This window comes from Artemia franciscana, chromosome 17, assembly GCF_032884065.1.
Source record: "Artemia franciscana chromosome 17, ASM3288406v1, whole genome shotgun sequence".
Classification (NCBI taxonomy): Eukaryota; Metazoa; Arthropoda; class Branchiopoda; order Anostraca; family Artemiidae; genus Artemia; species Artemia franciscana.
Genome location: NC_088879.1, coordinates 28242988 through 28269301, shown reverse-complemented (window position 1 = coordinate 28269301; position 26314 = coordinate 28242988). Strand labels below are relative to the sequence as shown.

The following is a 26314-nucleotide window of genomic DNA, read 5'->3' as shown; positions in this document are numbered from 1 at the left end:
GCAAAAACTACAAAAAAAACTAAAAACTAATAAAAAAGCTAAAAAACTAAAAAAACTAAAAAAAAGGCAAAAACTACAAAAAAAACTAAAAACTAATAAAAAAAATAAAAAAGCTAAAAAACTAAAAAAACTAAAAAAACTAAAAAAAGGTAAAAAACTAAAAACTAAAAAAAAATAAAAAAAAGGAAAAAACTGAAAAATAAGCTAAAATAAAGGTAAAAACCAATAAAAAACTAAAAAAAAACTGAAAAAACTAAAAAAAGGCAAAAACTACAAAAAAACTAAAAACTAATAAAAAAAGGAAAAAACTGAAAAATAAGCTAACATAAAGGTAAAAACCAATAAAAAACTAAAAAGAAAAAAAGGAAAAAACTAAAAAAAATTTTCATCTAAAAAACTAAAAAAAACTAAAAAAGGTAAAAACTAAAAGAACTAAAAAAGAAAAAAATAAATGACGACACTCAAAGAGAAAGCGACCAGGACAAAAGGAATGTTCGATTAGCAATCAACAAAGCACCGGGACATAGGGAGTATAAATGACGACCAGGACATAAGTAAAAAAAAAAATTAACAAAACTAAAAAGAAGGTAAAAACTACAAAAAAACTAAAAAGAAAAAAAAACTAAAAACTAATAAAAAAACTAAAAAATCTAAAAATCTAAATAAACTAAAAAAGAAAAAAAAAGGAAAAAAATAAAGGAGAAAAACAAAACTAAAAAACGAATGTATATACAGACCGGTACACCGGGATACAAATGACGACCGGGACAGAGGGAATATAAATGACGACCGGGACACAGGGACACAACTACAACGGGGACACCGGGGGAAACAGGGGGATATAAATGACGACCGGGACAAAAAAACTAAAAAGAAAAAAAAACTAAAAACTAATAAAAAAACTAAAAAATCTAAAAATCTAAATAAGCTAAAAAAGAAAAAAAAAAGGAAAAAAATAAAGGAGAAAAACAAAACTAAAAAACGAATGTATATACAGACCGGGACACCGGGATACAAATGACGACCGGGACACAGGGAATATAAATGACGACCGGGACACAGGGACACAACTACAACGGGGACACCGGAGGAAACAGGGGGATGTAAATGACGACCGGGACACCGGGACAGGGAATGGTCGATTAGCAATCACCATCAACAAAGCTCAAGGGCAATCATTAGAATCATGAGGTATAGATCTGAATACAGATTGTTTTCCCATGGACCATTATATGTTGCATGTTCAAGAGTCGGTAAACCTGACAATCTATTTATATGCAAAGACAATGGGACAGCAAAGAATGTTGTATATTCGCAAGTTTTACGTAGTTAAAACCATATATATATATATATCTATCTATATTCACAGGTGGGACATAGGGACACAACTACAATGGCGCGTAACGACTTACGCGCGCGGGGGGGCTTGGGGGGGCGCGAAGCGCCCCCACCAACTAGGTGTTGGGGTGGCGCGAAGCGCCACCCCAACAGCTAGTATATATATATATATATATATATATATATATATATATATATATATATATATATATATATATATATATATATATATATATATTCACAGGTGGGACACAAGGACACAACTACAATGGCGCGTAACTAATATGGCGCGTAACGACTTACGCGCACGGGGGGACTTGGGGGCGCGAAGCGCCCCCAATAACTAGGTGTTGGGGTGGCGCAAAGCGCCACCCCAACAGCTAGTACATAATAAAATTCTCAAGTTCTGTCAAATGCCCATTTCCTAGATGATTATATTAATATAATAAATTCTGAATATTTGCAGTAATTCCTCTAAGTTGACAGATTAAAATAGATCAGTTCCTATCAAATGTTTTGATGTTTATTTCCTTGTTTTAGTGAATATAAGCCACCATTTTAGATTACTCGAGTCAGTTCTTATTCTGTTTTTGTCCTCGTCTAATGTACATTTACTGTATCATATGTGTAAATAAACATTTTTTTGCTCAACACATAAACCTTATAAAAGTTAGAGATGCTTGACATCCTCTACTGGTTGAACCCCAGATTGTAGGCCAATGCTACCATAAGACTCTAAAGACAAGAGTATAGAGAGAAGTAGAAGACTTTACATCATTAAGCCTATTAACTTTTTAGCTAGGTTTAGTTTTTATCTGTGACAACTTCAATGCTAGGAAAGAACTTCGTCCAATCTGGAAATTGGACTACTACTTTGGTGAATGAAATGAAGCGAGAGTACTCCAAGACTTTTGACCGTCTACTAGCCGAGTTTGACAGAAGGTTCACAGATAACTTGCCAGTGCTGAGCACACTCAAAGCCTCGGATCCAAGCTCGACCAAGTTTATGGACACAGAGCTGCTCAAGCATTTCTCTGCTCTTTACGACAAGCTGGATATGGACAACATTCTTCTCGAATCTCAAACTGGTATTGCCAAGCGTTTCTTGCTCGTTGAGGAGAAAAAGCGGGAAAACTTCCTAGACATTGTCGACCATCTTCAGGCATTACCAGTGGCATACTAAGAAGTAAATAAAGTACTTTGTATGGCTGCCACACTTCCTGTGACAACAGCGAGCAATAAGTGTTTGTTTTCTAGCCTGGAAATAGTGAAAAACTACCTGCAGTCTACAATAAGAGACGATCGTCTCAGTCACCTCCTTTTGATGTTTGCAGAGCAGAGAAGGATTTTAGTAAAAAATTGGACTACGACCAGCTTGTTGAGGATTTTGCAAAGATGAAACCTCGGCGGTTCCCCTTGTTACCTTGAGTGTTGTAATATTTTTTTTCTCTTGTTATGTTTTTCCTTTTTGTAAATATATTTGATCTGAAAGATTTCTGCTGAAGGAAAACCGAGATTTTTGTTACAACCCTCACCATGTTAATGAAGATTACTTTCACCGACGTATTGTTTAATTAAATAAGAAAGTTTCTCGCTGAGGAAGGCCAGCCTGTAGTCTGGTTGAATTTTCCACTTTCAGTTTAATCAGTTAAACTCGTTGATTGTGATCTTCAATGTTATAATTAATCTTAGATTTCAGTGTGGCTGAGTTCCACATTCGGTTACAGTACATTTCCAAGCAACACACGGGTGCTGAAAACGCGTTTTTACTTAGAATATTCGATTGATGTGCTGCCAAAACCCGCCTTTTTTCTTACGCGACACGAAGTGAGTCGGGGGGAAGGCCAAGATGGAGTTCATGTCCAAGATGGAGTTCGCTCCTTGCTTACAATTCGTTACCACAAACTGTTTTATCTGGCTGTTTCAGGAAATTTTCTCAACTCTCTTGTAGCCACTTTTCAAAACGTCCCAGGAGGCGATAGGTACTGGAAAGTGGATTTAGATGAGTTCTAAACGAGACAGGACCCATTTTTTTTTCTAAGGCTACTTTCCTTAAATTTATTCAGAATTGGGCCTTTAGAGCATTGGGGAATCATAGTACTGATTCTAGTTCAGAGCAAAGATTCGTGTTACAGATTGAAAATACGCATAAATGCCATACGTGAGAAAAGTTTGCTAGCATAAAATCCTGCAGTGCATAAAGTTTCTGCCGTGTGCACTCCGTGTGCTTACAGTTCGTTACCACAAACTGTTTTATCTGGCTGTTTCAGGAAATTTTCTCAACTCTCTTGTAGCCACTTTTCAAAACGTCCCAGGAGGCGATAGGTACTGGAAAGTGGATTTAGATGAGTTCTAAAACAGACAGGACCCATTTTTTTTTCTAAGGCTACTTTCCTTAAATTTATTCAGAATTGGGCCTTTAGAGCATTGGGGAATCATAGTACTGATTCTAGTTCAGAGCAAAGATTCGTGTTACAGATTGAAAATACGCATAAATGCCATACGTGAGAAAAGTTTGCTAGCATAAAATCCTGCAGTGCATAAAGTTTCTACCATGTGCACTCCCCTTTAAGGAATTTCCAAGAAGTGGATTTCCTAGATTAGGCAATTACACAGAAACCTCATTTTTTGTGTAAGGGAGGGGGTAAGATGCAAAGGTATCTGTATATACAAAGTGAAGAAACTGAAAAGTAATAAAAAGAATAAGACAAATAAACTAAAAAAAACTAAAGTTATGCTAGTTGTAATATACGAAGTTAGTAAGCACAATAGAACAGTTTACGACACGAGAAGATAAAATAAGAACAAAAAAAAAATAAGAATAATTAAATAATCAAGATGAGAACATAGACAAAAAAATGGAATGGAAAAAATATTTTCAAGAATATTTCCTATACTGTAGCACCAAGCATGTACGTAAGGATCAGAGTGGCTTTGGGCCTTTTTCTCTCCTGAGACTCAAGATTTTTATGATGTGAAATTACTTATTTTTTTATTTCAATTGTTTAATTCTGAATTTCATAATTTATTATTTTTCAAAGCCTACTTCTTCATTGTGTGATAAATAATTGTGTTTTCTTAGGAATTATTATTTTTTCATTTCATTTTTGAGTAACTTTTGAGTCATTATTATTTTGTAATCCCTTATTGTACAGGGCATAGAGCTTTTATTGGAGGTAGATAAGTTTTAATAATTTTAGTATAATTTTAATAGTTTTATAAGTTTAGATAAGGTAAAGTTTTAAAATATTCCTCTTTCGAATAATTTTTGAGTCACTGTTATTTTTACAAACCCTACGTTACAGGGCATAGAACCTTTTTGGGGGTAAACAAAATAAGATTTACTGTTTATGTAATTATGTTTAAATAAATAAAAATTAACTTCTTGACGTGCCCAAGCACTAACAGTATTGGAGTATTGCCAGGTCTAAATTTCAGCAAATTATCCGTTGTTCATCTGATAATATTATTAATAACAGTTATATTTTCAGGTGTTCAGGTAGGACTACCTGAAGTGAGCTATGTGAAAGCAATCGATGTTTGGATGGGAGCTTGTACTGGTTAGATGCTTTTATTTTCTCACTTCTTGAATTATTGAGTTGCCTTATAAATTAAGCACAAGTCAAAACTTATAAGAGGATATATGACGGTATTACGAATGGGAATTATATATCTCGTTTTCAAACCATCGTTTCTTAATCGTTTTGTTTCTCAAAACTCCACTTTCCAAGAAAAATGTCGAACATAAACTCTGCTACCTTACAGAAGCCATATAACAAAAATAACTAAAAATAATTATTTATTCCATGGATAGGGTATTATTATCTTATTAGCTATTGGTTTATTCATGCTTATTCATTTATTTAATATTTATTTTTGAATTCATGTTTATATTTGACTGAAATCAATTAATTATAGATTATCAAAACATCGATTATTATTATTTATTTTTTTTTTTTTTCAGCGATTGCATCACCTTATCCATGGAATCGCAACGCTCCTGGTTGAGAAACAACCCAACAGAGAAAAAAATTGTGAGCACCTAGATGAGCTCTTATTTAAATTTATTACAATTCGTCAATAGGAAACAACATTTTCTTTTCTCCATAAAGTTTGAATTTTTCCCTCCAAGATTTAACCCCTAGTCTACGAGATCGTAGCCCTCTATTTTGAGAAACAAGGTTAAAGAGGGAACAGCAAATTATAAATAACATGTTCTTTTCTACACAAAACTTGTTGTTTTTTTGTTTTTTTTTCACTCACATTTTTTTGTTATGTTGTTTTTGTTTTGTTTTTAATGACCGTTGTGTATGGAATTTTGTACCTTTATTCTGAGAAACGACGCTTCAGGGGGGAAAGATAATAGGCGCTATTATTATTTGTATTTATATTTATTATTATTTTATTATTTTAGATTTTATTATTATTATTTTATTATTTTTATAATCATAAAAATATTTTTTTATTATCAACATTTCATTATCTTTTTATAATCAGATTTTATTATTTATATTATTCATTTATAAAGATAAATGACCTGTTGTCTCAATAGAAAATCTGTTATAATTTTTATGGAATTGTCTGACAATGTGCAACCCTGTGAAAAAATAAAAAGACATCGAAATGAATTACTGCTTCTATCAGAACTTATTGATTACTAATTAATAGTACTCATATGCTCGAATACTACTCTTTGTCTACCGAATCACACCGCTCTAGTTTGAGGAACGACGCTTGAGAGGAAACAAAACAGACTTTTAAGTGAACTGTTAATTCTATTGAAATTTATTAGCCATATTTTACAAAAAATTTCAGACCGATTGCGACGCTTTGTTTATAGGATCATAGACATACAGGTTGAGAAACAAAAACATTCAGAGGATAAAAAAAGTAAGCAGCAATTGAAAAGTTCCCAGGGCACGAGGTGGGTGAAAGGTCTATTTAGGTTTTTAACTTTGGGTTTTTTCGATCAATTTTCACAGTGGGTAAATTTATAGGTGAGGTTTAAGTAGTCTCAATTGGAATTTAAAAAAAAATAAATAAAATTAATATAAACTGCCATTACTGGTAGAAACAACTGGTGCAGTGTGTGTAATCTGCAAATGAGGTGACAATCGTCTACTTGTCCTCCGAGCTTTAAAGAATTAGTAATTTATCTTGAATGCGTTCCGCATAAACCTTCAGTGAAATGAAAAATATCAAATAATGGTAAATAATAAAAGTTGTCTTTTCAGGAAATTTATACAAAAAGGAACGTGTTGATTTTGCTAATCACTTTCATTCAGAAAATAACTAGTTTATAATTAGTATAATAGGCAATCAGATTATACCAGCTCATGATAAGTAAATTATATAGTGTTTTCTTTTCATGTCTATTAGAGTAAAAACAAACCCAGCAGCGGCCGCTTTTTCTAGTCAACACGAGAACAATATCCGTTACATTACTTCTTTTCTCGTGGGGAAGCAGGAGAAAAGAAATCAGCCAATCTCATTTTACACAATAAGTGAGTTTTTGTAGCAACAGGAAATTCCTTGAAACTTTCATCTGCTAAGTCAAATGAAAGAATACTGGTAAATAATCGCTGGAGTCCAGCCACAATGGTCTCTATCAAAGAATAGATTAGAACAATAAGAGCTGTTAGTTCTTTCACATTAACCACTTTTATTCGACGTGAGACTTGAGAGCATCTTTCAAAAACCTTCCTAGATAAAAATGGAAGAGACTTAAAATAAGAAAAAGCTAGAACCAGAGGCATTTTAGATAAATTAAAATACTTTTTTTGTTTGACATAATTTAGAAAAATGTCTAAACATTTATTCCAAATATTTTGTCAATAACAAATGTAAATAAAAATATGTATCCAATATGGATCTAAATTTTATTTCAATGCTCAAAATGGCTACGACATCCTTTCAGTTCATGTTCAACTTTTTCCAAGGTGTGATTTCGAGGCAAGGAAATTAAGCGGGTTTCAGTAATATAAATGTCATGAGCCCTAAGAAGTCTTTCATGCTAATTTTAGAAAACAAAGGATCTAGATTTCTTCTTTTTATAGCCAGTAGTTGTGATTTGATTTATCTGCCTCTTGTCAATATAGAAAAATGCATTTTTAGGGTAAATATTTCAATTTTTGTAAGAGGTTGAGTTATAAGCAGTATTCTCTATTCGTTTTGGTGGAATTTACGAAAAGGAAAGTTTTAGGTCGCCAATATTTAGATGGGGTGCTTTAAACCCCTATGTTTGATTGCTGTTCGTTTTTAAACTTTACATTTTTACGTATTTGGAACCAGTTTTCAAAACGCATTCCCTTATGTATTCATCTCCCTCATTTGAATTTTGATCATTCTAATTAATGCCAAGTCAACATTTTTACAGCTATTACTTTAAATGGTCACGTAATTTGAGTGTTCCCAAGGAATGGAAATATTTTCTATATATATAAAAATAAGTTGTGTGTGTGTGTGTCGAGTGACGTCATGTTTTTGTGTCGACTGACGTCATGTTTGTCGACTGAAGTCATTATAAGGATTGAGCTGTATGCGTCATGAAGTTGTTTGTCGACTGACGTCATGTTTGTCAACTGATGAAATTACATACCGGGACACAAATGACGACCGGGACACAGGGAATATAAATGACGACCGGGAACCTCAAAGAGAAATTACAGACTGGGACACCCGGACACAAATCACGACCGGGACACAGGGAATATAAATGACGACCGGGACATAGGGACACAACTACAACGGGGACGCCGGGGGCACAAGCGGGATATATAAATAACGACCGGGACACAGGGATTGTTCGAATAGAAATTACAGACCGGGACACCGGGACACAGAGAATATAAATGACGACCGGGACACTCAAAGAGAAATTACAAACTGGGATACCGGGACACAAATGACGACCGGGACACAGGGAATATAAATGACGACCGGGACACAGGGACACATCATTAGAATAATGAGGTATAGATCTGAATACGGACTGTTTTTCCCATGGACAATTATATGTTGCATGTTCAAGAGTCAGTAAACCTGACAATCTATTTATATGCACAGACAATGGGACAGCGAAGAATGTTGTATATTCGCATGTTTTACGTAGTTAAAAAAAAATATATATATATATATATATATATATATATATATATACATATATATATATATATATACATATATATATATATATATATATATATATATATATATATATATATATATATATATATATATATATATATATATATATATATATATATATATATATATGTATATATATATATATATATATATATATATATATATATATATATATATATGTATATATATATATATATATATATATATATATATATATATATATATATATATATATATATATATATATATTCACAGGTGGGACACAGGGACACAACTACAATGGCGCGTAACTAATATGGCGCGTAACGACTTACGCGCCCGGGGGGCTTGGGGGGCGCGAAGCGCCCCATCAACTATGTGTTGGGGTGGCACAAAGCGCCACCCCAACAGCTAGTTTTAAATAAAAATCCCGTCATGAAGCTTTTATTAGGAAGGCACTACAGCTATTTTTTAGATCAAACCCAAGCTGTGGTGTAATCTGCTACGGGGCAGGGGGAAAAGTACCCTCCCATGTTTTAGTTTGTCCCTCCAGACTTCAGTTAGTCCCCCAGCTGAAATTTAGTTTCTTCAGAAATATTGTCAAAACTAAAATAAGCTTGCACAATTCAATCATCCACAAAAACGGATCAGTTATCTTTAGTTTATCTTTGCCTTTATTGTACTTCATGGTTCATTTTTTAGTTTTCACTTGATTTGGGACAAGTGGCTCCAACTTCTCCTCTCCCCCTCCAGAGTTTTGACGAAATTAAGCCACTGATATCCAAGATATTAAAATAATAGAAAGTTTGTAGTTTTTGTCTTTCTTATTTTCTATCTTGTCTTTTTAGTGTAAACATACTCAAATTTAGAAACAATTTTTTCCAGCTTTCGTTTTCACTGCTTTGCTTGAATTTACTTATGTCAACTGCCTCTATAGATGTCATAAAAATGTTCTTTCCTCGACAGAACTAATCAACGGAGGTTCAACAAAAGATGAGGTATGCATTATATATTACAGCTGACAGGACTTGAACTTGATGATAAGGATTATTTAGGGATGTCCTTAAGAAGGGATGGGGAGCAGACTCAGTCCTAAACTTTTAGGGCATTACGAAAATCTTCACCAAAGGAAAAATTTTTGGTAGAAACTGTGGTAGCTCTCGGTTATTGGAAACACGCCCAAGAAGTGAAGTTAGGTTAATCCTAATAAAATGTAATCAAACTTGGTGATAAAATAATACTTTAGAAACAAAATCATGGAAACCTAACCTAATCTAGCCTAACCTAACTCAACCTAACCCCACCTAATCAACCTGACCCAGTCCAACCTAACCTAACATAACCCAAACTCCTCCTCCTAATGTGCCAATATGTAGCCCAAAAGTCCAATGCATTCTGTCTAAGTCCAATGCATTGTGTCATCCGTCATTTGTTTTAGTAGCCATGGAGCTGTAACCTAAGCGTAATTCTTGAATCTGTTTCCAATAACCGACAAGTACCGAAACGGTCTTTATGGGGATTCATGATGTCTGTTTCTAATGTTTGTTCCGCGTTCATTCCCAAATCTTGCGATTTTTGTTTATTTAATTCAAACTTTAGATTCTACACAGTTCGCAATTGTTAGCTTAGTTGGTAGACTCCAATGTCTACTATGTATAATCATTTTCAATTCATCGGTTTGACCTTTTAGACGTTCGTCTTTGGGTCGGATGATTTGTCAGACTCTTCGATAAATCCCTTGACGACCAAATAAACCTGCACTTTATAGCTGCCCGTTAACTACCCATATTGAGCCCAGACAAGTTTTATAATACCCAGAAAGATTTATAATATAAGCCCAACCCCTCTTTATCAGTATTTTTGCTTTCAAAACAGTTTTTGAAGATCATTTGAACTTCGAATATTGAACTCAGAACAGGAGCGTGTGCAGAAGTATTTTCGGAACGGGCTGGGCAAATCTTCAATGAAAGTTAAAGGGGCGAGGGAAGGTAAATAAAAAGGTGTTTGTTTTTTTTATAATTAAAATGTCTATTCTGTCGGAATATAACGAAATTTTGTGATTTGTATATCAGTTTAGTCTTTTAGATGCGCTGAAGCCTTCTTTTCCTTCCCCATGGGGGCACTTCATTCAAAAGGGTTTTGCTTTCTTTCACATCTGCAGTTGAGGGTTTGTCAGTATGTTAATTAATTAAGTCACATACTAATGATTCATGCTAAGCTACTTTGCTTGATTCTGTCCAATTTTTACAGTGTTACTCTTCTATTGGATCTCTGATGGGTGCAAAAGGGTTCAGCTTTCACATTTTGCAACACAAAAAAAAATGGATAGATTGTATCTATACTCCTTGACCGTATCAGATACTTAAGTAATGACTAATTTTCAGGAGGGGGGGCATGATTCAGATGGACAAGGAAAGTATTTGAAATTCAGTTATAAGATCCGTGTTAAAATTGTCTTCATGAAGTAGTCTATCTATTCTAAACTCCCATCTTTCGTGTATCTACCTGTGTTGAGAGAGCATAAGCCAATGGCAAGATAATTTTGAATCAGGTGCGACAACAATGCGGGCTATTACACAAAAACAATATTGATGAAAATGCTTACGAATCGTTAGGCCTTGTCACGAACATGTTTTATCCTCTGAATCCTAGGCTGCATCTCTACGAGAGCCAGAGGCGTCACTAGCCGAAATGCTTCGGGGGAAGGGGCAAAGAATTTTACCGACCAGCTAGTAACTTGTATCGACTGGCTTAGGTGATATTACTGTTGAAATTAATTAATTTTTGTTTTTACCTAGTTTTACCTAGTAAGGAGCGACCCGGCTCAATAGTAACCGCAACTCTAAAAAAATGGAATTTTGATGTGAATAGTTACATCAAAAGAATCGCATTTTAATGCTGATTTTAAATATAAGTTACATCAAGATCAGTTATACCCATCAAAAGTTACGAGCCTGAGAAAATTTGCCTCATTTTAGAAAATAGGGGGGAAACACCCCCTAAAAGTCATGCAATGTTAACGAAAACCACACAATCAGATTCAGCGTATCAGAGAAACTTATTGTAGAAGTTTCAAGCTGATATCTAAAAAATGTGGAATTTCGCATTTTTTGCCAGAAGACAGATCACGGATGCGTCTTTATTTGTTGTTTTTTTTTTTGTTTTTTGTTTTTTCCCTGGGGTGATCGTATCGACTGAGTGGTCCTAGAATGTTGCTAGAGGGCTCATTTTAACGGAAATTAAAAGTTCTAGTGCCCTTTTTAAGTGACCAAAGAATTGGAGTTCACTTAGGCCCCCTCCCACGCTCATTTTTCCCCAAAGTCACCGGATCAAAATTCTGAGATAGCCATTTTATTCACCATAGCCAAAAAACCTATTAACTATGTATTTGGGGATGATTTACTCCCCCGCAGTTCCCGTGGGAGGGGCTGCAAGTTACAAACTTTGACCTGTGTTTACATATAGTAATGGTTACTGGGAGGTGTACAGACGTTTCCAGGGGATTTTTTTGGTTTAGTGGGGAGAGTTGAGGGGGGGGGGGTTACGTGGGAGAATATTTCCATGAAGAAACTTCTCATGGGGGAAGAGAATTTCAATGAAGGGGGCGCAGGATTTTCTAGCATTTGAAAAAACAATGAAAAAATAAATATGAAAAGTTTTTTCTACTGAAAGTAAGGAGCAGCATTAAAACAAAACGAACAAAATTATTACGCATATGAGGGGTTTACCTCCTCGTTATACCTCACTCTTTACGCTGAAGTATTTTTTAGTAATTTCAACTATTTATTCTACGGCCTTTGTGATTCAGACGTCATTCTTAAGGAATTGGGACAAAATCTAAGCTTTATTGTAAAGAGCGATGTATCGACGAGGGTTGAACCCCCTCATATGCGCAATAAAAACATACGAATATAGAAGTTCGTTACGCAAGTTAATTCGTAAGTTACGTATATTTTTTACCAATTAAAACGTTTGTAAAAAATTAAAAGTTCTAGTTGCTTTTTAAGTAATCAAGAACTTAGAGGGCAACTAGGCCTCCTCCCTCGCTTCTTTTTTCTTAAAATCTTCCGATTAATTGCAATTAATTAATATGCAAATTTCGTTTTAATTATTTATGTGCGGAGATCCAAGATCAAAACATGCATTAATTCAAAAACGTCCAGAAATTAAATATAAAAACAAGTGTTTTTAAATGAAAGTAAGGAGCAACATTAAAACTTAAAACGAACAGAAATTACTCCGTATAGGAAAAGGGCTTTTCCTCCTCAACGCCCAGCTCTTTACGCTAACGTTTCTTACTGTTTTAAAAATAGAGTTAGGAGAAAGAGTCAAACTTTAGCGTGAAGAGCCAGGCGTTGAGGAGGAAAAGCCCCTTTCCTATATGGAGTAATTTCCATTCGTTTTAAGTTTTAATATTGCTCCTTACTTTAATTTAAAAACACTTGTTTTTTTTTATTTAATTACCTACTAAGGCATATCTTCTTTCATTGATTTTGCGTCATATACATTTCAATCGACCCATTTACCGTGTAAAATCTAATCCTGTTTAGTTTTGTTCAATTTGATTTTGATTGTTTCTCTGATTATTAAAATTTTATGTTTATTTGTTGTAAGTTTGTTTTTGTTCGAATGAATCTATCTATCCAGAGCAGAACTAAAGAACAATTCATACATATTAGCTGTAATTAGCAAAGAAATTAGTTTGCTGCATTCCTTTGGGGCGCACAAGAATCTTGAATAAGATTTTCAAACAGTTCACGGTGACAAACTGTAAGTAAAGAGCGGCACGGCTAAATAGTAACCGAAACACTAAAGAACGGAATTTTGATATAATTAATAGATATATCAAAAGAATCGGTTACTATGTTGATTCAAACTATATAATATTCATCAAGTTTATTTTTACCCATCAAAGGCTACGAGCCTGAGAAAATTCGCCTGATTTTCGAAAAAAAGAGGAAACACTCCTAAAAGTCAATGCATCCTAATGAATATCACACCATCAGATTCAACATATCAGAGAACCCTGTTGTATAGGTTTTCAGCTCCCATCTTGAAAAATGTGGAATTTTGCATTTTTTCCCAAAAGAAAGAGCACGGATGCGTGTTTATTTGTTTGTTTGTTTTGCCCCAAAGGGTGATCGTATAAACCAGGGGTCCTAGAATATCGAGATAAAGCTCATTCGAAAGGAAATTAACAGCCCTAGTGCCCTTCTTAAGTGACCAAAAACATTGGAGTGCGGCAAGCCCCCCTCCCAAGCCCTTTTTTGTCAAAGTAGCTCGATCAAAATTTTGAAATAGCCATTTAGTTCAACATAGTTGAAAGTTCCAATAACTAAGCCCATGGGAAAAGGTCTTTAAGTTATAAGATTTTCCCATTAAAATCCAACAAAAAATTATTTTTATTGGCCTTACTGTCTCTATTTCGACTCAATTTAACATGTGGAGATGTCAATCATAATTGACTAGGACAAATTTTCGCTGGGATTGAATTTTCTAGAGGACCCCTCTGTGGACGGGGGGGGGGGTGAATTTCCCAGTATTGTTTAAAAAACGATCAGAATTTAAATAAATAAAAAAAGCTCCAGCTGAAAGTAAGGAGCAACTTTAAAACTTATGACGAACAGAAATTAGTATATATATGAGGAGGTACCCCCTCCTCGACTCCTCGCTCTTTGCAGGAAAGTTTGACTTTTTGTCCTAATTCTTCAGGAACAACCTCCGAAAAACAAGTGTCGGTTAATTAGGACAAAAAGAAATTTTTGTAAAAGTACTTAAAAACCTTATCGTAAAGAACAAGGTATTGAGGAGGGAGCAACCCATCTCACATACGTAATAATTTCTTCTCATTTAAGTTTTGATGTTACTCCTTACTTTCAGTTGAAAAAAAAACTGTTTTTATTTTATTTAATCTGTTGTGAACTGAGCATACAATAAACGCATGGAACACAAAATTTAGTAGCCAAAAAGAAAGTATGAAAATTAAAAATAATGAAAAAAAAAGGAATTCGGGAATATTCTTCCTATATTGCAAAATTTTGGCAAAATGTATTGTGTAGAGTGTCCAATAGCATTTATTTTTATATTTTAGTTTATTTTCATTCTTTTTTCGTGTTTTTTGAGGTTGGTTATCATAGCAGGGTAAAATGAAGATTAAAAAAAAAACTATTTGAAAATATGAAATGAATGACAACTGTAGAAGGTTTGTCCTATGTTGGAAGCGCACCGAGATAACAGGCTGGGATTAAGAAGTAGCCTACGAGTAAATGCTTCCCGTAGAATTGGCACTAGCCAAATTGTTTTGGGTCAGGGACAATGGATTTTCAAGACTGGCTTGTCATATTTACCGACTTATTTAAATGATAATGCTATTGCAATTGCTTCGTTAAGGCAGCCATACGGAAAGAAGTGGCGTGCAGCATTAAACCATATTGGAATCATTGTTGTATTTCTGTTTCTTTTCCTACAGAAAAGTCTGCTAAAATCTAGAGTACTATAAAGTTTCTTACGAGACAACACTTCTTCACCTTCTTGGCTCAACTACTAACTCCTCGCTAGAAGTATTCTTGTTGAATTCACTGTCAGTTTTCCGAATATTATTTTAGCTTTCACTTCATTTTCAACATCAACTGATTTCAATCTTGCCTAGCCACGGTCTTCATGCTTAATTATTTCTTCTGCAGCACGTGATATATGTTCGCAATTCTAACTACACCCGCCTTTACCAAATAAAAACGTGATGAAGAAAATAAAATTTGTACAAAACTTGCTATAAGAAGTAACAGGCTTACAGAGCTTACCCCACGAAGAATAACAGCTTAAATGATGCTCGCCTTCTGTATCGTCTTAAATCTTCAATATATTCTCCTCTAGTGTTTACTCAATCATCAAAATGACTTTATCATTTTCTATTGTAGGAACATCTATTTCTAACCTCATTTGAGCAAAACAAGGTTTTTACAACGAAGAGTAACTCCCTGCTTTCTTGCGCAGGAAGTTCTTCTATGTGGTTATTCTAAGAGAAATCAGTGGAGGAAATGAATCCCCAGAAGCTTGTCGACTCTCTTTATATTTTCATTTTTGAAAAAGGAAACTGTACGTGCCACATTTCATTGGGATGTTCACGTGGCACCTTTGATCGGGTTATAAGAAGCTCCTTTGTTTTCAATGTATTGCAATTGATAATCCTTGCATCAGACCAGATTTCAATTTTAAAAGATCAATTTGTAGGGAAAGGGAGGCTTTTGTTGGGTCTACGTATTTTGGGACGGCTTAGTTTGTCGTGGTATTGACGGCAAAGTGCTGCTAAGGGCTTGCAAGGTTGTCTCCCATGTCGTTTATGTAGATGAAGAGAAGCGTATGTCCCAAGACACTGCCCCAGGGAACCCGTGCTTTCACTGAATATTCGGAGGAAAAATACCCGTAGAACAACCCACGGTGCATGATTGGAAAGAAAGCTCTAAGTTACTTTTTTTTTCCTCGAGCACCGGACACATTGACTTTCTTTAGCAGACCACGGGGCCATGGTCTGTCGAGACTTTTGGCATGTCCAATGAAATAATGCTGTACCCCATTGCCAGAAGTCTGATCCACTCCTGATGTCGGGCCACTGAGCAGTCTAATGTTGAGTGTTTCCGGCAGAATTCATATTAGCGATTGCCTAGAAGGTCGTTTGATTCCGGGAACTGTTGAAGCGTTATATTAGAGACGCTCTCATAGAAATTAGCAGCACAGGAGCGGAGGCTAATAGGCCTATAGGAGCCTACGCTCGTTGGATCGCAATCTGGCCTTAGGGTAGGTATAACATGGGTGTATTTCCATGATTGCGGGAAGGTTTTGGAGTGAAAGCATATCCAGAAAATCTATGACGAAGGTCAAGCTAGTTTGGCACTGTAGGATTTGAGGACAACATTTTGTATGTTTTCAGGACCTGTGGCTTTGGTCACACCAAGATGCCACAAAATTCGAAAGTTATTAGGAGCAGAAAAATTCAGACGATGCGGGACAGTACTGGTTCGGAAGGAGAAATTTAGCCCTTCCCTATTGTAGTTGTCCAGACTCGAGAACTCGGCAAAAGCCTTAGCAAGAGTTTCAACCTTTGTCTCTGGATCTTGCACCACAGTCTCGTTAACTTATATAGAAGGAATTGAAGTCCCTTTGGACGACCGTAAAGCCTCCTTGACGATTCTTCTCCAACTCTTTGCCAAATTATGTTGAAGCTTGGTGGCGAATTTATTTTTATACCAAAACCGGGACTACCGAATCATATTGACTGCATCTTTGGGCGTGTTGATGAATTTGATTTTTTCTGTTCGCTCTTTGAAAGTAGCCATCACCTGTGGGCCGCTTGCTTTTCTCAGATAGACCTCTTACAATGGGCGTTGAGCCAAGGTTTGTCCTTATCACCTCGGACCGTACCAATGACTTTTATTGTTTTGCCATATCGTTCGCTCATGCTTCATTGGAGGTGAAATACAAAAGTTTCCGCGTGCACTGACTGCAATGTGGTCACTTTTGAAAATATGAGCGCATACCTTAAAGCAGTCAAGGTGATCTATAAGGAAGATGTCAAGACAAAATGATCCGTTTTGGCCGTAATACGTGTCGAAAATTGACAAGTTGTTTCAGCCCGTCAGAGAAAGATTTTTAATATAAATCCAAGCCCTCCTTATCAGTATTTTTGCTGCAAAGCCACGTGCTATGATGAACGTTGCCGTCTCCATGGAGAATAATTAAGACTTTGCTTACTTCCCCTGAATGCATTCGAGGGATGCTTCAAGGTAGCTGGTAATCTTCCAGGTTGGATGGTTATACACGGTACCAAAAACCATGAACTTACTTGGGAGGGTGACCCTAATCCACAGCCTGTTTAATCGCCTTTTTAATCTAGTACATTTAGGTGTGAATATGGTAAATGGCTTTGTAGATAAACAGCAACACCTCCTCCTCCGTATATATCGCCTTCACTACGTTCACGATATCGCCTGAGGAGCGTGTATCTTTGAATGGCGACCTCACTAGTCCCTTTTTCATGGTTGAGATTGGTCTTAGTGATGCACATAATAATTGGTTTTACCGAGTTCTCTAAATATAGGAACTGGATATGAGGACAAACTTAGATCTGAGACAATCTACGTTGTAGTGGACTACCGTAAACAGGTCTGTTTGGACAGTCAGTGGAATGACCATCATGGTTACATCTTCAGCGACAATAATTGGCTCGCAGATATCCCTACTTACACAGTCGCTCCTGTTATTGTCAATCGGAGTAACAATGTCAAGTTTAGGATCTTGCTTGCCAATGAAAGAACTTAAAAATGCTTTTCCTTCAAATAATTGCTATTGCCATTTCTCTTGTTTTAGATAGTGAGCAATGATTTTTCAAAGCAATTTTTAAAGCAATCATGAGGAAAACAAAACAATAGCGCAATGTAAGGTTGCTATCGTTTTTGTAAATAAGAAGATGCTTAGCGTTCGCTGAAAAATATGGATGCATTTAATATGGAAGGAGCACTGCCGTGATATTTTTATTTAATTCTTTTCGGAAGGGGGGTATCCCCCTTATATACGGAATCAGTTAGGTACATTTCCATTTTTAAATATACTTTTTAGTTCCAGTTGAAAAAGAAAGTCTCAACGTTTGAAGGGTGTTTACCGATATGCCCGAAACTGATACGTTCGATGTCAATACGTCCAATAACGCTTACAGCCCTTTCCCCAAAGACTATGGAGGGTCATATCATCACCAAAAGCATAGAATATGATAAGAAAATCATAGAAAATTTATATAAGAATTCTGTTTTTTAAGGATTCCGCTGCTATTGAGTCGCGTCACTCCTTAGTAATCGTTACCACGAAATCTCTGAGTAAGCACACCGAGTTGAAAAAATTCAAGATATCCTAAAGTTAAGCAGCAAAAATTCACATGACAACTAAGTTTGTTCAAGCATAATACAGATCAATCATTGACAGAATATTTTTATATTATTTTGCTCTTGTAAAAACTTGAAATGCTTCCTATTAGCATGGAAACTCTCGAGACGGCAAAATATGTTCTTGTGACATCAGCTGAGGTAATTAATATTTAGTACGCTAAATTTAGTAAAACTGCTCCTGCATATATGATGAGCTAAAATGACATAATCACTTATAGTACAGGCAAATGGAGGTTTGACCCGAAACAAATTGCAACAGAAATGATTCTTACACCATCTTGTAGAGAAAAAAAAAACTGAACAACATATCCATTTTCGCTTATTCTGAGTCGACGCAAAATAACCGTGTTTTGGCTTTTAATGCGATTTTTTTACGTTTTCCGATAAAAAAATATAATTTTAGTATCCGACCGTTTTTCTTGAAATGAAGTATGATTCTGATCCAGAATGACAAGCTGAGACAGAAAATGAAGTAAAATCGGGTGTCTGGTGCAAAACAAAAAAGTTTCACTATCATCAATATGCGTTGCGGTAACTTTTGTAAAGACAATCAATCGGCACTTGTTATTCAACAAATGATCGGTTTTTCGTAAAAATACCTGAACTAGGCACTAGTATAAGACACTTCGAAGGCTACGTAATGCAATAAAAATGAAAATCGTCACATTCATCACTTAGTGTTTTAAAATTTTCAAAGTTTATTCCCAAGATTTGACTGAGAAATCAATTAGACGAAGACATCAAGTATTGCCAGAAAGTCGAGTAGAAAACTAGTTCCGGTCAGTGACAGTCATAACCTTTATTTAAATTCGTCATCTACCCCGAGAAAAAATTTTATTCGAAATTCCGCCATCTAACAGTCGAGTAATACTTTCCGGTAAATCTGCTAGTGTTCTGATGAATGATTAGCGCAGGTAAGAAGTCGGTTTTTATAATGGTGGTTCGGAACTGAATACCTTAAAAGTTTAAAGGACAAATTATTGTACTTTACTGCTTTGCGTCAAATTCTTGGATGTTTCAGGTCAGTTTAAGTTATTTGTTTTTTTTTGTTTTACAGCGACATCTATTGAGAAGACAATCGTCCCCTGAAATACACCTTGTGGAAAGCCATGAAAATTGTCGAAGCGGCTTCACCAGGAAGTGCACTTTCAAAAGTCGTCCTGAAACTTGGCGGATTCCATACCATGATGAGTTTTCTTGGAGCAGTGGGTTACATCATGGATGGGTCAGGACTCAGAGAGGTTCTTGAACACGTGTATGCGCCCAATACTGTTCCCCACCTTCACAGCGGAAAAGCGATCGCTAGAGCAGTACGTGGACATTTACTTATTGACGCTGCGCTACACGCCATTCTGCTTTCTGAGGTTTTTGCCGACAGCCAAGCTAGTTTTGATGAGCCGAGACTACAATCCGAAGAAATTGTGGAACTCAGAAACCTCTACGAGAAACCTATACGAGAAGGCTGGTAGACCTTGACGGTCTACCAGCCTTTCCAGAGTGGCATGCATGTAGTAAGACGTTCTGATAGATTCTGGGCTGGACTCTCCACAGATCTTGTCATTGAACAGGAGCTTATGCGCTCTCTTAAAACCTCTGGTGGCCTTACCAACAGCAGCGGCATGACAGAGGCTCAGAGGCCCTTATGGGTTTTGTCGCGACCAGTCTGCTCTACAGTAAACCTTCTGATGGAACGTATCTCATAAATTCTGTACGTTACAAGCGATCAGCACAAGGAGATGTCAGAGCCGATGCAACTGAGAGACTGCAAAGATACGCAGACGATTATCGAGTTTCTGGAAAGGGGTTCACCATTTGAGGGAGTTGTTAAGTTAAGAAGCATAGCAAATGGTCTAACTGCCTATCCGTCTGCCAACGTTGATTCTGCCAAAGATGTTGGCCTAAAAGTCATTGACGCCATGTCTGGACAGCTGGTCTCTGACTTTGTATTTCGACGAAAACAACAGGCAATCCAGATGACGACTAAGCAAAGTCCAAGCGGAGACTGCAAACGACTAGACCCGACTCTTCTTTTTCAGAGGTTTATCATGATCGCGAAAAGGATCAATCTTACGGAAACTGATTACTTTCAACACGAACTGTGTTCCTACCCAGCGTCACTTTTTGACAGCTCCTGCATGCTCCGGACTGCGAACAAACCAGAACTTGCGAAGGCCATAGCCCAGGCGTGCAACCTTGAGAAGCAGTCATTTCCCCTCCCTGAAGGCACTCGATATATCCTAGACGGAGGAGCTCTGCTGCACAGGATACCATGGACAAAAAATGAAAGATACCTGGAGATTCTAGACCATTATGCAACTTACGTGACAGGAAAGTACCCTTCTGCCACTATCGTTTTCGACGGCTACGATGGTGGGGCTTCCATAAAAGATATGGCTCACTCGCAGAGGAGTCGTACAGTTGGCCGTGAGATCTTCTTCGCAGCAGATATGCAACTCAAGGTGAAGAAAGAAGATTTCTTATCTTGCAAGAAAAACAAAGCCAGGTTTATCTGCGCTTTGGCTGGTCATCTCCGTGCAAAGGGTGTCTCTGTCTCCCAGGCATCAGGTGACGCAGATGTCCCGATTGTGGAAGCTGCTGTTGCCTCTTCATGGTATCACGACACTGCCGTAATTGGGGACGATACCGATCTATTGGTTCTCTTATGCTACCGCTGTGATTTGTCAAGCAAGAAACTATTCTTCGCACCTGAGCCAAAGTCGAATAAAGCTCCCCGAGTATGGGACATACACACCCTGAAAGAGGAGCTGGGACAAGATACTTGTCATCTGATCCTTTTTGCTCACGCCCTGTTAGGCTGTGACTCTACTTCGCGAATCCACGGTGTGGGAAAATGTCTTGCACTGAAGAGGCTGATAGAAGACAATGATTTCCGAAAATCAGCTGCAGTTTTCATGCAGAAGTCCGCTTCGAAGGAAGAAATCAAGACCGCTGGTGAAGACGCCCTGCTAATCATATACGGTTCGTCGAAAGGAGGGAACTTGAACAAACTCCGCAGAGAAGTTTCTGAAAAGAGAGTGACAACGGCAAACTCTTTTGTTCACCCAGAACATCTGCCGACAACTTCTGATGCAGCCAAGTTTCATAGCTATAGAGTTTTTTTTATCAAGTTCAGGTATGGACCGGGGAGCCTGATCCGGAACTGAAAGCCGAGGAATGGGGATGGAAGAATAAAGATGACTTCTTGTACCCATTAACAAGTGACCTCCCACCAGCCCCGCGTATGCTCCTAAAGATTGTGAAGTGCTCCTGTCGTGTACAGTGTAGTTCAGCGAGGTGTAGCTGCTTTAAAAACGGCTTAGTTTGTACTTCAGCAAGCAGAACCTGCAAGGGAACAATGTGTTCCAACTCCCCAAAAATCGACAGCAACAATGATGAAGAGAACCTAGAACCCTAGTCGTTAATCTATTCCAAATGAAGAAGTTGTGAAACTAGTCGGAATCTGATTCTCTATTTTGTATTTTTTATAAGATTGATTCTATTTAATAGACTGTGAAGATTAGACACTATGGGTTGACACTAAATAGTATACGAAGAGTGTTTTAAGTGTGATTTACGATACTGATCACTGAAAACCAGTTCGGTTTGTAATTCACTTTCCCTAATTATTTTCTAAAAAAATGTAGATCATTCATTAATGATTACGATTTTTTTTTCTGGCTCAGTGAACAACCTATTTGATTCTATTTTCGGTCTCAGCTCGTGATTCTACGTCAGAACCACACTTTCATTCAAGAAAATCGGGCTACAACGAAAATTGTAATTTGTAGGCGAAAAAAGTCGAAAAATACAGTTACTCTTTTATGGTGCTTCTTACGCTAAATCCGACTTCGTTTTCGGTCTCACCATGTTATTTTGGGTTAGAATCATACTTCAGTTCAAGAAAAACCGATGTTCACGAAACTTGCGATTTTTATTCGAATAACGGAAAAAAATAGCATTAAAAGCCAAAAAACGGTTATTTTGCGTCGACTCAGAATATGCGAAAATGGATATGTTGTTCGGTTTTTTTTCTCTACAAGATGGTGTAAAAATCATTTCTGTTGCAATTTGTTTCGGGTCGACCTCTTTTTGGAGCTCATTTTCCTGTACTATTACAGGTAAATTGACAATAAGATTTTACTAATACCAATGTTTAGCCTGCGCCACTTAGATCCAATTAAATTTTTAATGAAGTTTTCTGATTGGCCTAGAAATTGGATGAAAAATTCTGATTGGCCGAAATTAGTGCTGGTTGAATCTCAATGTTACTAAAACCTAATTGTGAGTGGTTTGTGGTAAGTGGTTTTTAGCCGATAATAATTTATTCGTGAGTAAATCCTTGGGTGCCATTGAACTAGCCTAACGTTTTTGTTGTTGTGTTTTTTCGTTTTCTTGTTTTCTTGGAAAATGTTTTCAAGTTAATAAATTTAACTTCAATGTTACTTAAAGAAAAATCAATAATATTGTCAAAAGTCATGAAGGTTTTTACTGTTTTCGGTATATGATATTTATGGGCGCAACACCTCATTAATGTTTTTCAAGATTGTGATCCTGATGTGGCCTTTCTGGAGGAGTGTGGGCAATCCTTATAAAAAGTAAAAGTGATTGGAGATAAATTTTACCTTTTTCTATCTAAGAGAAAAGCTTAGAAAAAAAATCAGATACCCTACCTGGTACTGTTAAAATTCCAAAAATTTGTTCAATTCTGTTTTTTTTCTAGGGTTTTAAAATTTGGTTTGCTCGCCATTTTTCTTTTTAAACCAGCAACCTACATAGTATTTTTTGGGATCTTTTTATGTAGTTCATGTGACAAAAGTGTAGAAAGGAAATCTAAACTCAGTTGTATTTCTGTTTTCTCGAAAAAACACGAAAGAGAAAATTGAAGCATGCGCTATCTATCTATAGAATGGATAGGTATGGGCAGGGGCATTGACCCTCTTCGGTTATCAAACTATTAAGGCCACATTATTGTGACCATTTTAGCGTGTTCTTCTGATGACGAACACTCACCTTAAAATAAAATATATTTATCCTTGTATATGGGAAGCAAATATTTTGATGCAATTGTCATTGAATTCTCGCCGTGCTTTTTTTTCCTGCTTCTTCTCCAGGATTTTTCTTGCTCCCAAAGTTGGTATTTTTTTTTCTTCCATGACCACACTGGTTTTTCCATTACGAAATATATAAGAGTTCCAAATAGGGACAGGTCCTTTTATTAGACAGAGAAACAAAAATATAAACAAAGGCTCTAGATATTTAAACGACATAGTTGGTCATCATCATCGACATCATCAAGTAACCTCATCAAGTTACGGTAACTTGTTGTGACCTGCAACTTAGAAGAAAATTATATCACCTTTATTCAACGCTGCATTACAAATTTCATGAACAGTTAGGGAAGTTTTTAAGTCAATGCACCGGTAAATTGCTTTGACCCTGAAGTGATTATTTTGTTTTAGTATAAATATAGTTTGTTCTAATTTTGATACGTTAGTAACTTCACTGATGGTGACGACCGCCTGTGTCATATAAATATTTAGAGCCTTTGTTTATATTTTTGTTTCACAGTCTAATAAAAGGACTTGTCCCTATTTGGAACTCTTTGTTTATTATGCTCCCAAAGTTCCCAATAAAAGTTGAACACAGCAAAGTCTCCTTAAAGCTCAAGACTGATGGGGTTAGAAATCTCGATGGGGTTAGAGTAACTTAATCCTGGGATGGTTGGCAATGCTCTTTTAACTTAAGGCTGCATGAGTGACTTTGATCATTTTATTTGCTTATGGTTTGTGACCCCCACACCCTCAGTCACTTCAAGAGCTTAAAAGATAAATATAAAGAGTGGCAAGAAAGACATGAGTCGAAGTGAAAATAATCAGATTGTAAGTAATTAAAAGAGAACCATACATTGAGAAGAAATAAAAATTCCACCGTGGGGTAAATAATTAAAATAGAAAGAAAATGATATATAGTTAATCGAAAAGAAAGAAGCTTTATCTATGCAATAATTCTCAAAGAAATTTTTTAATTTGACTTTATATTATCTGTACAAAAAGGTACAATACCTATTAATAAAATGCTTGAGATATTAAAAATGATCAGGACGAAAGCTCAGATGACATGACTAATTCATCTCGTCATGTTCACATTGATCAGTTTCAGAGGGATGCTTGTAGGAAGGAATATTTATCAACTAATGCCTTGTTAACACCAGTTGGAACGTGGATCAGCCTCCCAATGGAGACAGCCCACACCACGATTATAATCCTTCAAAAGATGGTTTCTGCTGTTTTACAGGGGTAAAATTGGTACCAACTGAAAGAACTAGCTGAACATAGTTAAGTAGTTTACCCCAATTGACGGCAAAGCAAGCCTCGTCATGAAAAGATTGCTAAAAAATAACATTTGGATACAAAATAGAAATTACCATATATGACATCAAAATTTTTATCTAGGGGGGAGACTACTGGGTTTGAACCCCCCCCCCCCACCCCATGCCCAAAATTTTTGTCCAACTCGTAAAAAGTAATAAAAATGCATATAAACAAATTTTTGTTGTGTTTTTTAACTTTTCTTCTAACCCCCCTGAAAAAAATCGTCGATATGCCCTTGCATGAAGCTTAATATTTCTTCAATCTTTTGAGACTGTCTTTTGAGACCGATGTTTAAGACTGTTTAGAAAACGAAACTAAACGGGAAAGTCTTCTGGCAAATTGTGGTGAATAGGGAAAACATTGTCATTCTTTTCTTTTTGCCCAAATTTAAGGATGCTTGTGATGTTCTAGTGTTCCAACGCTACTAATTTTCTTTATATAAACCAATAAGTTTAATATTATCTATGATTATGTTCCACTTCTTTTAGATTCCAACTACTTCTCTGCAGATGAAGGTTCACAAGCACAAGACATCTTCAAGACGGATTGATGAATTATCAAGGAAAATATTTCCTCTCTCTTTTTTAATTTTTTCTATTCTCTACTGGTTATATTATGTGTATATATAATTTTATTATTTCCTGCTTTTTTATTTTTTAGATGCAAGTTAAAGCTTTATATATACCAAAAAAATATAGCACAGTTTTCTTATTTGCGTTGTATTGAATTCTTGCCAATTTAAATTTTGTAATCTATTTAATAAACTGAATGCTGCAGACTTTTATTTTCTTGCGTTTAGAATAACTTAATAACCGCTTGAATCAAATGTGGGGGCATTAATAAGCAAATGAATCAGATTATGAAACGGGAAATTACTGCAATTGAGAAATTAAATTTTCAAATCCCTAAAAACAAACTCCTCTCTTTAGAACATTGGCATCGATGCGTGATTTTTTTTTTTTTGGGGGGGGGGCTGTATTTCTTAATATATGGGCAAGTTAGATGTTTTTTTAAAATAAAATGCCAAAAATTGGCGCTTCTCAATGGTGTTACACTAAGAAGAATTATTCAAAATCTAGGAAGGATCCGGGAGACATAGGTCCATCAGCCCCCCACCCATTGTTGCCACAGCTGTACAAGGTAAATCCCGGTAAAGCCTTTTTAATTTATAATTGACTGACAGGGATTGCTCCTCCTTTTCTCCTCCACCTGAGTGATATTGGCTCACTTGCTGCATAGCATATAAATAACAGTTTTGCTGTTATAAAGACACATAGCATGGTTTATTTAAGACTTTAAATTAATGTTTAATATTATTACTTCCCAAAATCATGTCCAGAATCTTCGTTTGGAGTGGGGTATTTTTTGGAGGTGGTTTAATTTTTTTGCGTTTTGACGAGTCGAACAATTTAATCTTTTTTTGGGGGACGGCTCAAATCTGATATCCACCCCTCTCCCTCCCTGTAAACGGTCTTGCTATTTCCAAAATTCTTCCCCTCTTTTCGATAGAAGAACCAGGACCAAGTCAAAATCTTTTCAACAGGG

General features: G+C 36.1%; 1 long non-coding RNA gene across 1 annotated transcript; it reads left to right on the top strand.

Annotated features, from left to right (window-relative positions):
* The first annotated feature begins 4814 nt into the window (after positions 1-4814).
* On the top strand, positions 4815-25538 carry LOC136037621 (uncharacterized). The gene is made up of 3 exons (XR_010619989.1): positions 4815-4898; positions 9349-9461; positions 25258-25538. It is a non-coding gene; the product is annotated as an uncharacterized LOC136037621 (long non-coding RNA).
* Positions 25539-26314: the final 776 nt, after the last annotated feature.